At 46.4% G+C, this 18,207-nt stretch overlaps 2 long non-coding RNA genes across 6 annotated transcripts in view; one reads left to right on the plus strand and one right to left on the minus strand.

The window, feature by feature from the left end:
* The window catches only part of LOC137518219 (uncharacterized), a 97,013-nt gene extending 94,078 nt beyond the window's left edge, over positions 1-2,935 (minus strand). For both annotated transcript variants that reach the window (XR_011020758.1, XR_011020759.1), the window contains exon 1: positions 2,866-2,935. This is a non-coding gene — a long non-coding RNA (uncharacterized lncRNA). The remainder of the gene's footprint in view (positions 1-2,865) is intronic.
* Positions 2,936-8,423: 5,488 nt separating this feature from the next.
* The window catches only part of LOC137519624 (uncharacterized), a 346,634-nt gene continuing 336,850 nt past the window's right edge, over positions 8,424-18,207 (plus strand). The window contains exon 1 of one of the 4 annotated variants that reach the window (XR_011021038.1): positions 8,424-9,827. This is a non-coding gene — a long non-coding RNA (uncharacterized lncRNA). The remainder of the gene's footprint in view (positions 9,828-18,207) is intronic. The other 3 variants (XR_011021040.1, XR_011021039.1, XR_011021041.1) reach the window with 3 other exon arrangements.

Here is an 18,207-nt window from a genome sequence, read left to right on the forward strand (position 1 = left end):
ATCAGGCCCAATATCTTATCAGAATTTTAAATATTTGGGTTAATTGATTAATCTGCGCTTCTAAAGCAGCGTAAATACAACAAAGGGGCTTTCTGTAAACCTGCCTGAACCACCTTCGGCACCAATAGCAGCTTTGCACCAGCATACTGGCTGTTCTGGATTGGGCAATAGTCCTGTCACTTATATGCACAAGGGACCGTTGCCCAATCCAGAACAGCCAGTATGCTGGTGCAAAATTGCTGCTGGCGCCTAAGGCAGTTCAGGCAGGCTTACAGAAAGCTGCTAAGTTGTATGTGCTGCGTGACAGGCAGCGTTTTGGTCCAATCAAGGTGTGTTCAATACTTTTTAGCCATAGACCCTGAACAAGCATGTAGCATATCATGTGTTTCTGACATTATTGTCAGATCTGACAAGATTAGCTGCATGCTTGTTTCTGGTGTGATTCAGACACTACTGCAGACAAATAGACCAACAGGGCTGCCATGCAACAGGTATTGTTTAAAAGGAAATAATATGGCAGCCTTTATCTCATTACAGTTGTCCTTTAAAGCAACCTCAGATCTTGCACTAGGAGCGGCCATACATTAAAGGAAAAGTGCACATTTTAGGACCGCACTCTACGCAGCACTGTTATGCATAGCGAGCAGCCCTGTATTTAGCTTGCGTTGGTGTTATTAAGCTTGCGCTGCTTTAGCAGCACATAGTAATGAATCAACCCTATTGTGCTCTGGTATTCAATGGGTGTTTCATTCCATTATGCGGTGCAGTGATTTAACCACTTCGCCACTGAGGGGTTTTACCCCTTAAACACCAGAGCAATTTTCACCTTTCAGCGCTCCTTCCATTCATTCGTCTATAACTTTATTATTACTTATCGCAATGAAATGAACTATATCTTGTTTTTTCACCACCAATTATGCTTTCTTTAGGTGGGACATTATGCCAAGAATTATTTTATTCTAAATGTGTTTTAACCTCCCTGGCGGTAAGCCCGAGCTGAGCTCGGGCTATGCCGCGCAGGATGATTTCTCAGGCCCTGCTGGGCCGATTTGCCTATTTTTTTTTTGCAACACGCAGCTAGCACTTTGCTAGCTGCGTGTGCACTCCGATCACCGCCGCTACCCGCCGATTGTCCAGCGCTCGCCGCGCCGCCCCCCCCCCCCCCAGATCCCGTGCGCTGCCTGGCCAATTAGTGCCAGGCAGCGCTGAGGGGTAGCTCGGGACTCCCAATGACGTCACGACATCGATGACGTCATGCCACCCATCGCCATGGCGACGGGGGAAGCCCTCCAGGAAATCCCGTTCTTTGAACGGGATTTTTCTGATCGGAGATCGCCGGAGACGATCGAAGAGGGCGGGGGGATGCCGCTGCACAGCGGCTATCATGTAGCGAGCCGTGGGCTCGCTGCATAATCTACATTTTTTTTTTAAAACTGCTCTGCTGCCCCCTGGCGGTTTTTAATAGACCGCCAGGGAGGTTAATGGGAAAATAGGAAAAAATGTGGGAAACAATTATTATTTTTCAGTTTTCGGCCATTATAGTTTTTAAATAATGCATGCTACTGTAATTAAAACCCATGAAATGTATTTGCCCATTGTCCCGGTTATAAAACCGTTTAAATTATGTCCCTATCACAATGTTTGGCGCCAATATTTTATTTGGAAATAAAAGGTGCATTTTTTTTCAGTTTTGCATCCATCCCTAATTACAGGCCCGTAGTTTATAAAGTAACAGTGTTATACCCTCTTGACATAAATATTTAAAAAGTTCAGTCCCTAAGGTAACTATTTATGTTTTGGTTTTTTTTATTGTATTTTTTTTTATTACAAAAAAAAATAAAAATTGGGGAGTGTGGGAGGTAATGAGTTAACTTATTGTGTAAAACTAATGTATTTGTATATGTAAAATGCTTTAGGGTGAAGTTTTACTATTTAGCCACAAGATGGCCACAGTGAGTTTGTTTTCATGCGACTTGTAAGTGTAAGGACGCTTACAGGAAGCACTATGTGGCTGGGAAAATTACAATGATCGCGCTGTTTCTCATAGAAGCAGCAGATCATTGCGGGGGCTTAGATAAACGAAGGGAATGGATTTTCCCGTTCATTGATCTCCGAGCGAGCGGGCGGTGGCATGCACGAGCGGCGGGAGCACGCGCACAAGCGGCGGTAGCGCGGGAGGTACGGATTTCTCCATCCCTTGGTTTTATAAGGGGGGAAAAAGGGACGGAGAAATCCGTACCGCGGGGGGGTAAAGTGGTTAATATCCTTGTCTGTGAAAATAAAAAATATGCTATATTGGAATAATAATGTTTGAAACAAAAAACGGGAGTTTGAGAAATTCCCTTTTTAATAAATTATTGTGACTGAAAAAAAAGATGACCTTTTCAGCCCCTGAATTTGCTCTTTTGAGTGCTAAGACTGCTGGAACTAGATAGTGTTGCTGCCGCCCTAGCTCTGAAAATAAACAGGAGTTTTTTGTTGAGGCTTCCCATTGCTTCAGATCAATGAATTAATGTTGAGCCCTAGATGTGCAGCCTCCACATTCCACCATATTATTACTCCATCTCCTCCTTGGGGCCAGAAGTGTGATGAGCTCCTTATCGTAGAAATTGGACAAGTGTACTTTGCTAGTGAAAATTCCAACCCCCCCCCAACGTAATATTATTGATTGCTAGGGATGGTCAATAAGATGCTAATGGTTCCAAGTTGATGTAGGAATGTGCATGCTAATTTATGCAGCTTGAAAATGTACTAATTGATTCCCAGCTGAGCAATATTTGATCATCTGTTTCCAGGCTTAATAAATTTGCATCATCTCAGGACAATTGTATTTTATTTATGGGGGTGTTTCTCAGGTTTAATTACCTGTTGCTCCAAAATTCATTCCTATGGGTCCCTCCCTTAGGCCTCTTTTCCACAAGCAGTTGAACTGTGGGCTCAGCAAGCAGTTACCAGGCAGCAGCAAGCAACTGTGAGAGTTTGAGAGGCATTTCACTGCCTATCAACTGCCCATGCCCATCAACTGCATCTCTCAGAAATGCGGTCCTGGCAGTTTTTTTCCAAATTTCTGCTGAGGTTCTTCTGGCCACCCCATCTATGTTGCCACGGCCTGCCTCCAGCTCAACAGCTGTGGCCTTATTGGTGGCTGCTGAGCTGAAGGTGGGCCGCAGTAAAGCAGGAGGAGGTATTTGACGATCTTTAGCAGACTTTGGAAACAAGACCATGACAGCATTCTGAGGAGGGGGCGGAGTGTCACCTGTGTCCGAATTACAGCGGATCAGGTAAGTAATTAAACCTGAGACCTCATCCCAATTCTGCAGCATTAAAAGGAACCTGAGGACCTGTTTACACTTAGGCCTCTTTCCCACAGACTTTTGAGCTGTATGCTCAGCAAGCAGTTACCAGGCAGCAGTGAGCAGTTACCAGGCAGCAGTGAGCAGTTACCAGGCAGCAGTGAGCAGTTGCCAGGCAGCAGTAAGCAGTTGCCAGGCAGCAGTGAGAATTTGTGAGAGTTTGAGAGGCATTTCACTGCCTATGAACAGTCCGTGGAAATTAAGCCTTAGGCCCGGTTCTCATTGTGTTTTTGAGCCTAATGGATCCGGTGAGTGGATCCGGTCTCTGCTTCACTGGATCCGGATGGCTCGTCCGTGGCACTGTTCACATTAGTGAAAACGGATCTGATCAATGATTGATCGGATCCGGTTTCACTCGGCAATACATACTTTATCTTCATAGGTAGGCAGTAGAGGCTTCCTCTTCTTCCGCTGTGACTTCACAGCGCGTCATGTGACTAGTCACATGTCACGGAAAAAGACAGAAGTCTCTACTGCCGGCTGCCTATGAAGATAAGGTATGTATAAATCCCCCTTAGCCCACTCGCCCGGCTGCTGCACCCTCCCCTCACCCTTCCGTCGCTAGATTTGCGGCGGCCCATGCCCCCATCCCCCATGGAATGGTCCGTTTCTTCACTAGTGTGAAGAAACATTCCGTTTCCCATTGCCCCCAATGCTGCTGCATTTTTGTCCGGATCTGTTACGCTAAACAGTACGGGCCTGCTGCAATTTTTAGGTCCGGGGACCAAAACGTATCCGTACCAACGGACGCATGTGAATGGATCTATAGGTTAACATTGGATCCATTCACATCCGTTTCGTTTGTACAGTTTATGTTCCGGAGAAAAACGCTAATGTGAACCGGGCCTAAATCAGTTGTTCTCAGTTATAACTAAAAGGATAACTGATTTTCAAAGTAATATCCATGTTTTTCTATGGCACAGTTCCCACTATACGCGTTTTGAAGGAACACTACCGCGAAACACATAGTTTTTAATCACCCCCATAGTAGTTACATCAATGATACAGAAGCTTCAGTGTGTAATTATTTTCATTATCTTGCATGTACCTTTAAATATCCTCATATCACTATGTCCTGTAGCGTCAGCTCAGGCACTAAACGCTGACTGACTTCTGTAAGTAGATATACAGCATAGGGGAAGCCTAGGCAGGTAAACTAACTGTCGGTTTAATCCTGAACCCCCCCCCCCCCCTCCTCCCGTTAGCCCTGCTCTCCACAAACCAACCCTGTGAAAACTCACGCTGTCACCTCTGTTCATCCAGCGCGGTTACTTCAAAAGGACCCCCGCACTCTCTGCCCTGCTGGCATTTGAGGCGACAGTGCTCCCACCATATACGGCTGTGTAATGAGCTGCTGTTCTGCAGAATGTGATCGCCGCTGTCCTGCTTCTGCTGTGATGGCTGGGCAATGAGTTTCTCTCCCTGTCATTATAATCACCGCTGCTCATTTGCGTATATGGGGAGGAGTGATGTCTAAACGCTGACGGGGGGCGGGATTAAACCGACCGTTAGTTTACCTGCCTAGGCTTCCCCTATGCTGTATTACTACTTGCAGAAGTCCGTCAGCGTTTAGTGCCTGGGCTGACGCTACAGGACATAGATATGAGGATATTTAAAGGTACATGCAAGATAATGAAAATAATTACAGACTGAAGCTTCTGTATCATTGATGTAACTACTATGGGGGTGATTAAAAAATAAGTGTTTCGCGGTAGTGGTCCTTTAAAGAGACTCTGAAGTCTCATAAAATCCCCCTTTTTATTTTAACATCTCTTTTACATCACTGCCCTAACTAAAACGCTGCATCCCTGCGGCTGAACACTGAGTAAATCCCCCCAAACTCTCCCCCACAAAATCCACGACTTTCTTGGTGGTGGATTTTGCTGCTGGAGGAGGCAGAGCTTTCAGCTGCAGCTCTGCCTCCATGCTCGTACAATCCGTGTGTATCTCCGCCTCTCCCGCTCCCCTCTCAGTGAAAAAAGACAGAGGGGCCGGCTGAAGCGGCGATCCGCGCTGATAGACGCGTGGAAAGGCAGAGTTACAGCTAAAAGCCCTGCATCTCATGGAAGTGCTCCCCGCAATGTGCCCCGGGGAGTTTGGGGGGATTTAGTTAGTGTTCAGCTGCGTTGTTGTGGCGTTTTAGTTAGGGCAGTGATGTAAAAGATTTTTAAAATAAAAAGGTGAATTTTATGAGACTTCAGAGTCTCTTTAAAGGGGTGCTATGGTGAAAAATTGTAACATGTAAGAAGTACGTTTTTTTCAGAGTAAAACGAGCCATAAATTACTTTTCTCCTATGTTGCTGTCACTTACAGTAGCTAGTAGAAATCTGACAAACGCGACAGGTTTTGGACTAGTCCATCTCTTCATGAGGGATTCTCAAAGATTCATTTATTTTCAAAGGCCCTTAGTGAATGGCAGTTGCTTGGTCCAACTGCCAAAAACTGTGTAGCGAGCAGAGAAGCTGGTCAGAATCACTGTTTAAAGGGAACCAGAGAGGATTCAATATACATACCTGGGGCTTTCTCCAGCCCCATACGCACGGATCGCTCCCACGCCGCCGTCCTCCGCTGCCTGGATCCGCCGCCACCGGGTCCCGTCATTGCCGCGAGTCGGCAAGTCGGCCGGCGGACGCGGCCAATTCTCCGCATTACAGGGTGCTCTCTCTCCATACAGATACGCATGTGGCTGCTTACTGCGCTGCCGCATGCGTACATGTATGGAGGGAGCCCCTGTGATGCGGACAATTGGCCGCGTCCGCCGGAAGTGACGGGCCCGGTACCGGCGGATCCAGGAAGCTGAGGACGGCGGCGTGGGAGCGATTCAGGCTTATGGAGCTGGAAGAAGCCCCAGGTATGTATAAAATCATTTTCTTTTTTCAACCCCCCGTTCCTCTCTGGTTCCCTTTAAGGCCTGGTGCACACCAAAACCCGCTAGCAGATCTGCAAAATGCTAGCAGATTTTGAAACGCTTTTTGTTATTTTTCTGTAGCGTTTCAGCTAGCATTTTGCGGTTTTGGGAAGCGTTTTTGGTGTAGTAGATTTCAGATATTGTTACAGTAAAGCTGTTACTGAACAGCTTCTGTAACAAAAACGCCTGCAAAACCGCTCTGAACTGCCGTTTTTCAGAGCGGTTTGCGTTTTTCCTATACTTAACATTGAGGCAGAAACGCATCCACAATCCAAAAAATGCCTCACCCCGGGAGTATGCGTTTCTGCAAAACGCCTCCCGCTCTGGTGTGCACCAGCCCATTGAGATACATTGACCAAGCGTATCCGCAGCCGCAAGCGGCTGCAGAAATGCTGAAAAAGCCGCTCGGTGTGCACCAGCCCTAAATCCTTTTTAAGGGAATATCTTTTCAAAGAATAAAAGCCTTGCTGAGAATCCACTATGAAGAGATGGACTAGTCCAAAACCTGTCAGATCTCTACTACCTACTGTAAGTGACAGCAACATAGGAGTTGTAATTTATGGCTCATTTTACTCTGGAAAAAACATACTTATTTGTCTATGTTTGCACATATTTTAAATTTTACAATTTTTCACCATTGTGCCCCTTTAACTGAAATCTTTTTCACAATGCACTGCTGTGGAGAGAAAAAAAACTGCCTACCAAATGATTAAGAATAAACGGGGCGTATAACTGAGAAGGATATGGATTTTTCCTTTTAAAATAATACCAGTTTCCTGACTCTCCTGCTGATCTTCTGTCTCTAATACTTTTAGCCACAGCCCCTGAACAAGCATTCAGATTAGGTGCTCTGACTGAAGTCAGACTGGGATAGCTGCATTCTTGTTTCAGGTGTGTGATTCAGCCACTACTGCAGTTAAAGAGATCAGCAGGACTGACAATCAACTGGTATTGTTATAAAAGGAAACATCCATATCCCTCTCAGTTTAGGTTCCCTTTAAAAACGCTAGCCATTGCAATTAGCGATAGCGCTATGTAGTGGGTTCAGGCCTAACACAGGTTTTCACAGAAAAGCTACTCCCCATTACTGCGAGTGCTGGAGAGTGGGTGTGGTGAATGGGGCTTACCGAGGGTTAGGAAAGGAGAGCAGAGGCTGATGTAGGGCATCGGGGGCATTGGGAGAGTTAAGCTGGCCATACACTTATAGATTGCCACCCGATGTGGCAAAAACGATAGATTCCTCTCTGGAACAGTTGAATTAATTCCTACCACACACTGCACATCGCTTTTCAGTTAAGTCTGCTGATCTACCACCGCTCCTGCCCTGCCCCCAATTGACCTAGATGTTCCACCCTGTCTGATTGTTCGACTTTCGTTCAATTATGACCAAATTGGGAAAGTATCAATTGATGGAACATTGTCACGGAGTATATTCCCAGAAGATCGATTGAATCTGCCAGAAATAAATTGATTTTCCCCAGCAGATTTGATCACTTTCAGATTGACGCCCCAAGATGACCGCTCAATCGTAATTGTGGTTGATTTGCAGACCAAAACGATCAAACATAGATTGTTTCAGACAGAAAGATCTTGCTAGAAAGGGGAGGACTGAGTGCACAGCAGTAGATTAGAGGCCAATCAACAGACCCCCTCCAAGTCTTCACTGGGCACCGGGCAGCGTGTTGGCATCCTGTCTGGCACCACGCATGCTAGTCGGTACTGCAGTTTTATAGATTTTTTATACAATGTGATATCTATATAAAACAACTCTACAATATGTGACAGTAATAGACCTCCCTTTGATCAGAGCGGGAAGTACCTATTGGTCAGTGGGAGAGGTCACTGGGGTCTGCTGTCAGGGACAAGGGATCTTACCTGCTCTGCTCCCACACAGCTAACCACCCATTCTTGCTAACCCTCGGGCTCCTCTGGAACCTCTGCCTGGTTTCCCTGTCAGGACAGTCTCTCCAGTAGGTAGCCTATCTAGCGTCAGAGCGGCTTACTGATGGGAGGCGGAGCTTAAGCAGACAGGAGGCGGAGCTTCTCGCAGATGGCGGAAGCTCCGCCTCTCGTCCCGTAGCACCGCCCCTTAGGCTGCGCGGGGCTCCGCCCCTTTTCCGCCGATCAGCGGTAAAAAAAGCCTCTGTCCCTGCTTTCACCTGCTGAAACACCCAGTGCAGAAATCACTACAGCGCTCCCCCCCCCCCTTGTGAAGCCAGTGTGAGGAAGGAGCGCTGAGATCCGTGACTACAGAGGCCCCGCAATGCACGAGGCCCAAATGACGCGCTATGCAGCAGGTGACAGGTAGAGTGGGCGGAGCCGTGCATCGCGTGGCAACACAAGCCTATATAAACACAGGTCGGCGAGGCCGCAGCATCAGACAGCGGCGGACATTTGAAGAGGGAGGAGCTGAGGAAAAGAGAAGGCGGAGTCGCGCATCGCGTGGCAACACAAGCCTATATAAACACAGGGGGCGAGGCTGCGGCATCAGACAGCGGCGGACATTTGAAGAGGGAGGAGCTGAGGAGAAGAGAAGGCGGAGTCGCGCATCGCGTGGCAACACAAGCCTATATAAACACAGGGGGCGAGGCTGCGGCATCAGACAGTGGCGGACAGTTGAAGAGGGAGGAGCTGAGGAGAAGAGAAGGCGGAGTCGCGCATCGCTTGGCAGCAGAAGCCTATTTACATGCTAGAGCCAAGCAAGGCTGCAGCGGCACACACCTGGAGAGGGAGGAGCCGCTCTGGCGCCAGAGAAGAGAGGGAGGATCCGAGTGTGACATTAGTGAGGACGGCACGCATAGGAGGAGGCTGTAGCGGGAGGAAGCTGGAGAGGGAGGAGCCGTGTAGTAAAGAGAAGAAACGCCCACCCAGTGCTGAAATCACTCAGACACCCCTCTCGTGAAGCCAGTGCGAGCAAGGACTAAGATCCTCGCTTCGCTTCACGTGACTACAGACTACGACTGAAGCTCCGCCCCTCTTACCGTAACTCCGCCCTCGTGTCATGGCTTCGCCGACCACTTCACCGACCAGCGGGGGAAACAACTCTATCTCTGCTATCACCCCTCCTGAAACACCCGGTGCAGAAATCAGTAGCCCCGCCACCCGTGCATCACGTGACTGCAGAGGCCCGCAATACACGAGACACATCACAAGCTATGAAGCGGGCGACAGGAAGAGGGGGCGGAGCCGGACGTCGCGTGGCAACACAGGCCTATTTACACACGTGGGACAAGGCTGCGGTATTCATCACACAGCGGCAGACATTTGAAGAGGGAGGAGGCGCTGATGTCACTAGTGAAGAGCCGATAGGAGCCCCGCATCGCTTGGCAGCATCACTAGGCCTATCTACACGCTATAGGACAAGGCTGAAGAGGGAGGAGCCACGTCTGGCGCGAGTGAAGAGAGAGCGGATCTGAGTGACGGAGGGAACCGCGGATGGTGCTGCTGTAGGAGTCCTGCCCTCAGTATGAGCGTCGGTGATAGAAAGGTGGAGAATCCGACTGAGCTGCTATACCGCTGACCAGGAGGGAGTTCCTGATGGTCCGTCCACTGCCTACAGGGATGATGTAAGCCTGCTTATCTTATGCTAGTAGTCACAACTTGTCACGTGCTAGATGTGAATGTCATCCTCCTCTGCTCCTTACATCACTCTCATCATCTGCTTTCCTTTCTCATCACCCCCTAGCTTTCACTCTTATCATCTGCTGTCTAGGGATGATCAGTGAGATGCAAATATTTCCAAGTTTTTGCAGGATTTGGGAAATTTGTATGCAAATGTATGCATTTTGAAAATCTACTACTTTCCCTATGGTTTAAACTGATTGGTCGTTTTTCAAGCTGCATGCATTTTCATACAAATGTACATAATCCTGCAGGAACTTGGAAATATTTACATTTTACTGATCAACCCTACTGCTCTCATTTCTCTTTGCTGGTCAGCAGTCAGTCTCGTCATTGGCTAAAGGCCCCTCTACACCATGCAATATGAGTGTTCGATCCTGCTTGTGATGGATAAATCCATTGAAATCGAAAATGCAATCGAATATTTGAAACTGCGGAATTGAATGTTTCTTTGTGATCATTAGGTCGATTCGACCGAACTCTCATGCGAGATGGAATCGGACAGGTTAGATTTTATCTGCTTATCGAATACGACCGCTGCAAATTAACCGATAAAGTCGATAAACCAATCGCAATTGATAGGAAAAAAATGCAAAGTGTGGAGGAATTTGTTTGATTGAGTCTTCTATCATTCCATTGAAGAAGATCATGCCATCGGAAGGCAAATCGTACAGAAAATCTCATGGTGTAGAGGGGGCTTAAATGTCACATCCTGTACTGTCGATTTCATCATCTACTGTCACTTCTCATCCTTCTCATTACCCTTTAGCTGTCATATCTCATCATCTCATACACTGTAGGCTAATCGTTACTACTCATTATGCATAAGCTCATTGTGCAATATGTGGATTGAAAACAAACTTTAGTTCAAAATTGCACTTACAATCTCTTTAAAAGAAGCATCCGAGGTCACAAAAAATGAGATCTACTTACTCAGGTCTTCCTCCAGCCCCTGACAGCTGACATGTCCCTTGCCGCAGCTCCGGTGTCCTAGGATCTCTGCAGTTTCAGATGGTGACTTCGGCAGGTTCGGCCTGTGCTGCGCGAGCGCTGCTCACGTGGTCTGGAGCGTTCTGCACAGTGGTTCTGTGCCTGCGTACAACGCTCCAGACCGAGTGAGCGTGATTGACAGCGGAGCAGGTGCAGTAGAGGCCGACCTAGTGAAGTCACCATCTGAAACGGAAGAGATCCTGGGACACCCGAGCTGTGGCAAGGGACATGTCAGCTTCCAGGGGCTGGAGGAAGCCCTGGGTAAGTAGATCTTTGGAGTATAGGAAGTGGACTTCACCCAAGATGGTCTCTTGGATTGATGGTCACTATGTGGATGGCAGTTTCTCGTAACCTGGTCTTCCGCATCCAGACTACTCTCCACTATTTCCTTATCCTGCATTAGGCTGCTTTGGCACGCAGAGTGCGTGAGAAATGCTTTGTAGCTTCACATTACCACTATCTGCCACTTGCCAAATGTTTCCACGGGGTTCTTTTGTCTGGACAAATGGCTTTATCGAGTTCACCCCATCTCCTTTTTGATAGAGGTGCAGGTGTTGTAGCGTTCCTTGGCCCTAATGAGTACTGTGATGGGAAGCTTTGATCCCCACCCCTTCCCCTCTAGCAAAGTTCCCCACCATAACTGGAAGTCATGTGGGTTGTTATTGCATCTGTCCTACTGGACACCAACCTTTTACTAAGACCCCCTGTTTATAGACTACGCAAGTTCACTTACAAACTTGCACATGTATTTTTGAAAAAAGTGATTGTCAGGGATCACACGGAATAGCATTTTTTAATATAAATGAGATGGGTATTATGCAGCTGAAGCAGTGCAATACATGATGAGGTATCGCAGAATGTGCATGTGTCACACACGCTTGTGCCCGTTTTCTATTTATTTCAGTGGAGCTGATTGTGGCTTCTAATGTGCACAGGTACTGTGTACTAAGCTAAAATATTAGTAAAGCACTCTCATTGGGACTCAGGACTAGCCAACACAGCAAAGGTGGGGGTGGACCTATGCTCTGTAGAAAGAGCTGTTCCAAGGAGAAAAGAATACGCAGAAATGAGTATTTAAAGGGTCCCTGAACACAAGAAATAAAAGGAATCTGGACATACCTGGGGCTTCATTCAGCCTCAAGTAAGCATACAGCAAATACATGTCTAAGAAACGCTCTCAGAGCATGAAATGTATACTACACACATGCAGGTGCTGCTTGCAGTCCCAGGTAAGTCCATTTATTTTTTGTATTCAGGTTCACTTTAAGAAAATGGACTGTTGCTGCAAGCAGTGCCTGCATGTGTGTAGTATACATTTCTTTTTAAAGGGAACCAAAACTGAGAGGGATATGGGTGTTTCCTTTTAAACACCAGTTGCCTGGCTGTCCTGCTGATCTCTTTGGCTGCAGTAGTGGCTGAATCACCCACCTGATACAAGCATGCAGCTAATCCACAATGGGGGAAAGAGGCGCCCTGGTATAATAAAAGCATCTAAAATCAGCTTAAAAGCGATAGGTAATATGAGGTAGCTTACCTCAATGACGAAATCTCTGTAATGTATACAAAAGATTTTTGCTAATAAATCTTTTGTATAAATTAGAGGTTTCGTCATTGAGGTAAGCTACCTCATATTACCTATCGCTTTTAAGCTGATTTTAGGTGCTTTTAGTATACCAGGGCGCCTCTTTCCCCCGTTGTGCTATGTATACCCCCGAACATACCCTGTCTGAGGGGTGGTGACGGACCACTAGTGGAGTCCCCACAGTGGACTCTGTCCCCTATATTTCCACTAAGAGAGCGACCACCTTCTGGTTCTGGCTAGGACCACCCCAAGTGGAATCGGGTGTGTTGTCTCCACCTGCTTCCTGTGGTTGGTTGCCCCCAGCAACCTCCCTTTGTGAGTAGTGCTTTTAATTAATTTACTCCCATTGTGATTACTGACGTATTGCACTACTGGGCTCCCGCTTTTTGTCTCCTGTGCCTTTTTCTACAGGGTGCTGAATCGCCCAGACCACAATTGCATGCAGCTAATCCAGTCTGACTTCAGTCAGAGCACCTGATCTGCATGCTTGTTGAGGGGTTGTGGCTAAAAGTATTACAGACACAGGATCAGCAGGAGAGTCAGGTATGTGGTACTATTTTAAAAGGAAAAATCCATGTCCTTCTCAGTTTAGGTTCCCTTTAACCTCCTTAGCGGTAACCCCGTGCTGGACACGAGGTAAGCCGCCTCGGAGGATATCTCAGCCCCTGGTGGGACGATTTTCATTCTGCAAAGTGCTGTACGCGCAGCTAGCAGTTTGCTAGCCACACGTACAGCTTGATCAGCGCCACCGCGCGGCGATCGGCCGCACGCAGCGGTGGAGGAGGGCCCCCCGCCAGAGCCCTGCGCTGCCCGGACCAATCACTCCCGGGCAGCGCAAAGAGCTGGATCGGTGCGCCGGACGTCAGAAAACCTCATAGACCAGTGCCTGCTCCTTGCTTGTGGCATTAAATTCCGACCAGCACCCAGTGGTTGATAAATAAACTGTAAAATTGCACAAAATAGCAGATTTCATGTATTGTTAGGGCTGGTGCACACCGAGCGGGTTTTTCTCGCGTGTTTACAGCCGCTTGCGGCTGCGGATACGCTAGGGTAATGTATTTCAATGGGGGTGGTTCACACCAGAGCAGGAGGCGTTTTGCTGAAACGCATACTCTCGGGCTGAGGCATTTTTTGGATTGTGGAGGCATTTCTGCCTCCAATGTTAAGTATAGGAAAAACGCAAACCGCTCTGAAAAACGCCAGTTCAGAGCAGTTTTGCAGGTGTTTTTGTTACAAAAGCTGTTCAGTAACAGCTTTACTGTAACAATGTATGAAATCTACTACACCAAAAACGCTACCCAAAACCGCAAAGCGCTAGCTAAAACACTTCACAAAAATAAGAAAAAGCGTTTCAAAAACCGCTAGCGTTTTGCGGATCTGCTAGCGGTTTTTGGTGTGCACCGGGCCTCACAGTATCGCTGTTACTGAACAGCAACTGTAACAAAAATGCCTGGAAAACCTCTCTGATCGAGCGTTTTTCAGAGCGGTTTGAGCTTTTCCTATACTTTACATTGAGGCAGAAACGCATCTGCAAAACTGCTGCAGGAACCACGTTTGCGGTTTGCTTAAAACCTCAAACTGCTGGTGTGCACCATCCCATTGAGATACATTAGCCAAGCGTTTTCAGAAGCGACAGTGTTTTTGAAAACGTTACCAAAACCTCTCGGTGTGCACCAGGCCTTAGACTAGGACAGATTTGTGTCAGTGTGAGATATATTGCTGCTCAGAACAATTAATCTAGTTGAGCTACAGGTTTATTTGTACTGGTTTTTCTGTTTGTTTGTTTTTTTCCTGAATGAGTCAGCATTTGCAGTTTAAATTTGTTTTTTTGTAGAAATATATTACATGCATTTATCTATGTTTTTGCTTGCACCATGCTAATGCTAGTTGAACCTCTCATTCCTTTATCACATTAGAGGCTTTTTTTTTTGGAGTTGGAAAAGGTAATGTAACCTAACTATGCCCACCACTGCTGTGCCGCTGTACCTGCAAGTGTGGAAGGATCATAGTGGCTATACTGTTGTGGGGAGAATGCTTACACGCAAGCTTGAACTAATTTTGTGTGTGGGGGGGGGGGGGGGGGAGGGGGGAATCGGTAGGTTTACACGGTGGCCACATGGGCATGGAGGGGAAGGGTGACATGATAGCAGCACTGGTTAAGGTTTTTAAAGTGGATCTGAGGTGAACTTTTACACATTGCATAATTGTGTTCCTTTCCTATTGTGTATAGGGCATTCCTCAAGCCAAATACTTTATTGTTTTAATACTCTAATTCCCTATAAACTAAAAAAGCCACGCCCACAGGTTTTCAGAGAGCCTTGGCAGTAGCAAGGGCTCATGGGAGCTCAGTCTGGGCAGGAGGAGGGGAAGGTGTTACTAGCCATTGATTTTAGAGGCAAAGGGGAGGAGGGAGGGGGAGGGGGGATTAGGCTGATGGCTCAAGATACAGATAAGCCTGCCTCTGTGTAATGTTTACAAACAACATCGCCGCTGTCATTGTATCACAGGAATAAATAATCATATTCTATTAAAACTGGATTTGCTGTGTAAACCATCTAAACTTTAGGTAACATATATAGACAAGTTACTTGTTATAGTTAGTTTTTCATCTCAGATCCGCTTTAAGGTTTCTTTTTTTTCTATTTGGGGATACTGTAAAATAATCATTGACTCTAGCAATCTGGTGAGGTGTGGCATGGCTATTCTGATGGGTTTAAAAAAGCTGATGGCTTTTTAGCTAGTTTTCAAAATACTTTTTTGTTGTAATTTAAACATTCATTTATAACTTCCCACCATTCAAACTTCATCCTTCACATACAAATAGTAGAACCTGCAAAAGATACATATTCCTTTAGATAGTAAGCTCACAAGAGCATTAGTTAATGTTCATTTACACTATTCGCTATGGATTTGTCACTTTGACTTGTTTTATTGTCTATTATTTGTGTATTACTCTGGTGCTCATGAAGGGATTGACATGGTCAGAAACAATGCTCAGGTAGCCCGTGGCATTGAAACAATGCCCAATTGGCACAAAGAGGCCTAAAGTGTGGCAAGAAAATATCCCCCACACCATTACTCCACCACCACCAGTCTGCACAGTGGTAACGAGGCATGATGAATCCATGTTCTCATTCTGTTTATGCCAAATTCTGACACTATCTCATCAGACCAGGCAACATTTTTTACACACACACACACACACACACACACACACACACACACACACACACACACACACACACACACACACACACACACACACACACACACACACACACACACACACACACACACACACACACACCTACACATATACACACACACACACCTACACATATACACACACACCTACACACATATATATATACACACACACACACCTACACATATATATATACACACACACACACCTACACATATATATATACACACACACACACCTACACATATATATACACACACACACACCTACACATATATATACACACACACACATATATATACACACACACACATACACACACTAGGAGCACACTGCGCAGGCACAGACCATACTGGGCCTGTGTAGTACGCTCCTGGTGACATCAGCGGGAGCTAGGATACGGCAACGCAGGCGCAGTGGTTTTCAGACTTTAAAGTCTTAAATTCCAGAAGTGAACTGGAGGCGGGGCCGGAGCATCGGTGATTGGCTGTGTGGGTACAGGGTGTCTGCGGGGGACCTTTAGAAGCCCCGGGTAAGTTCAACTCATTTTCCCCCGAGCCCCCCTACCGTATCTCTTTAAGGCCCCTATCGAAGCATCCTGGGCCTCCATAACACCTGAGCAGTGCCACAGGCTGATTGCCTCCATGCCACGCCGCATTGAAGCAGTCATTTCTGCAAAAGGATTCCCGACCAAGTATTGAGTGCATAACTGAACATAATTATTTGAAGGTTGACTTTTTTCTTTTAAAAACACTTTTATTTTATTGGTCGGATGAAATATGCTAATTTTTTGGGATAGGAATTTTGGGTTATCATGAGCTGTCTGCGGGGGACCAACTCCCCCCCCCCCCTACAGTATTCCTTTAAGCTCATCCAGAGTGTTGGGTCTTGCGTCTCTCAACTTTCTCTTCACAATATCCCACAGATTCTCTATGTGGTTCAGGTCAGGAGAGTTGGCAGGCCAATTGAGCACAGTAATACCATGGTCAGTAAACCATTTACCAGTGGTTTTGGCACTGTGAGCAGGTGCCAGGTCATGCTGAAAAATGAGATCGTCATCTCCATAAAGCTTTGGGGACTAAGACCGCAAGAGTGTGTCGTTTCCTGGAGTTTGTACTCCATTCAACTAGTTAGGGTATTGTGATTGTAGATCTTTGAACTATTATAAGCAATAAAAGGGGTGGGGGTAGGTTCCTTAGAGAAGATTAGGTTTTTTATTGGAAGATTCTTCTTTTGTTCAGTTAGCATGGGGAGGGGGGTTTTAGCTGACAATTCAGCAGGGTAGGGACCACACATCTATGCTATTTCTGGTGTTCTTAACAGAAGCAGAGACTTTGATCTCTACTGCACCTTTCATTTGTCACACAAATCAATTACAATATATCTGTAGACAGAAGTGTTACTCTTCTTGGTATGTTTGTCAGGGGAAGTAGAAGGCGTTGTGTGGGTCCAAGTCAGAAGGAAATTGAGACCACATCTATAGCATACTGGTGGGAGGTTTCCCTTAGGAGGGAGGACTTTTCCTACACTTTGTATGCCTTTCAACTAGTTAGGGTATTGTCATAGTAGACCTTTCAACTATTATAGGCAATAAAAGTGGTGGGGTTAGGTTCCTTAGAGAAGATTGTGTTTTACATTGGAAGATTCTTTCCTTGTTCAGTTAGCATGGGGTGGGTTGACTACAATGGCAAGAGGCCCCCTGGAAGACTACAATGGTAAGAGGACCATCGAGGGACTACAATTGCAAGATGACCATTTGGGGACTAAGATGGCAAGATTGTGTGGTTTCCTGGAGTTTGATCTCCATTCAACTAGTTAGGGTATTGTGATTGTAGATCTTTCAACTATTATAGGCAATAAAAAGGGTGGGGGTAGGTTCCTTAGAGAAGATTGGATTTTATTATTGAAAGATTCTTCTCTTGTTCAGTTAGCATGGGGTGGGTTTTACCAACATATACTAGGTTGGTGGGATGAAATGGCTCCCGGGGAGGGGAGTTTTAGCTGACAATTCAGCAGGGTAGGGACCATGCATCTATGCTATTTATGGGGTCTTAACAGAAGCAGAGACTTTGATCTCTACTGCACCTTTCATTTGTCACACAAATCAATTACAAATCAATTACAATATATCCGTAGCCAGAAGAGGTACTCTTCTTGGTGTGTTTGTCAGGGGAAGTAGAAGGCGTTTTGTGGGTCCAAGTCAGAAGTGAAATTGAGACCACATCTATAGCATACTGGTGGGGTGGGAGGTTTCCCGTAGGAGGGAGGATTTTTTCTACACTTTCTATGCCTTTCAACTAGTTAGGGTATTGTCATAGTAGACCTTTCAACTATTATAGGCAATAAAAGGGGTGGGGGTAGAGAAGATTGTGAGAAGATTGTGTTTTACATTGGAAGATTCTTCTCTTGTTCAGTTAGCATGGGGTGGGTTGACTACAACGGCAAGAGGACCATCGAGGGACTACAATGGCAAGAGGCTCATCGAAGGAATACAAAGGCAAGATTACCATCGGGGGACTACAACAGCAAGATGTCTATCGGGGGACTA

This window comes from Hyperolius riggenbachi, chromosome 5 (genome assembly GCF_040937935.1).
Source record: "Hyperolius riggenbachi isolate aHypRig1 chromosome 5, aHypRig1.pri, whole genome shotgun sequence".
Classification (NCBI taxonomy): Eukaryota; Metazoa; Chordata; class Amphibia; order Anura; family Hyperoliidae; genus Hyperolius; species Hyperolius riggenbachi.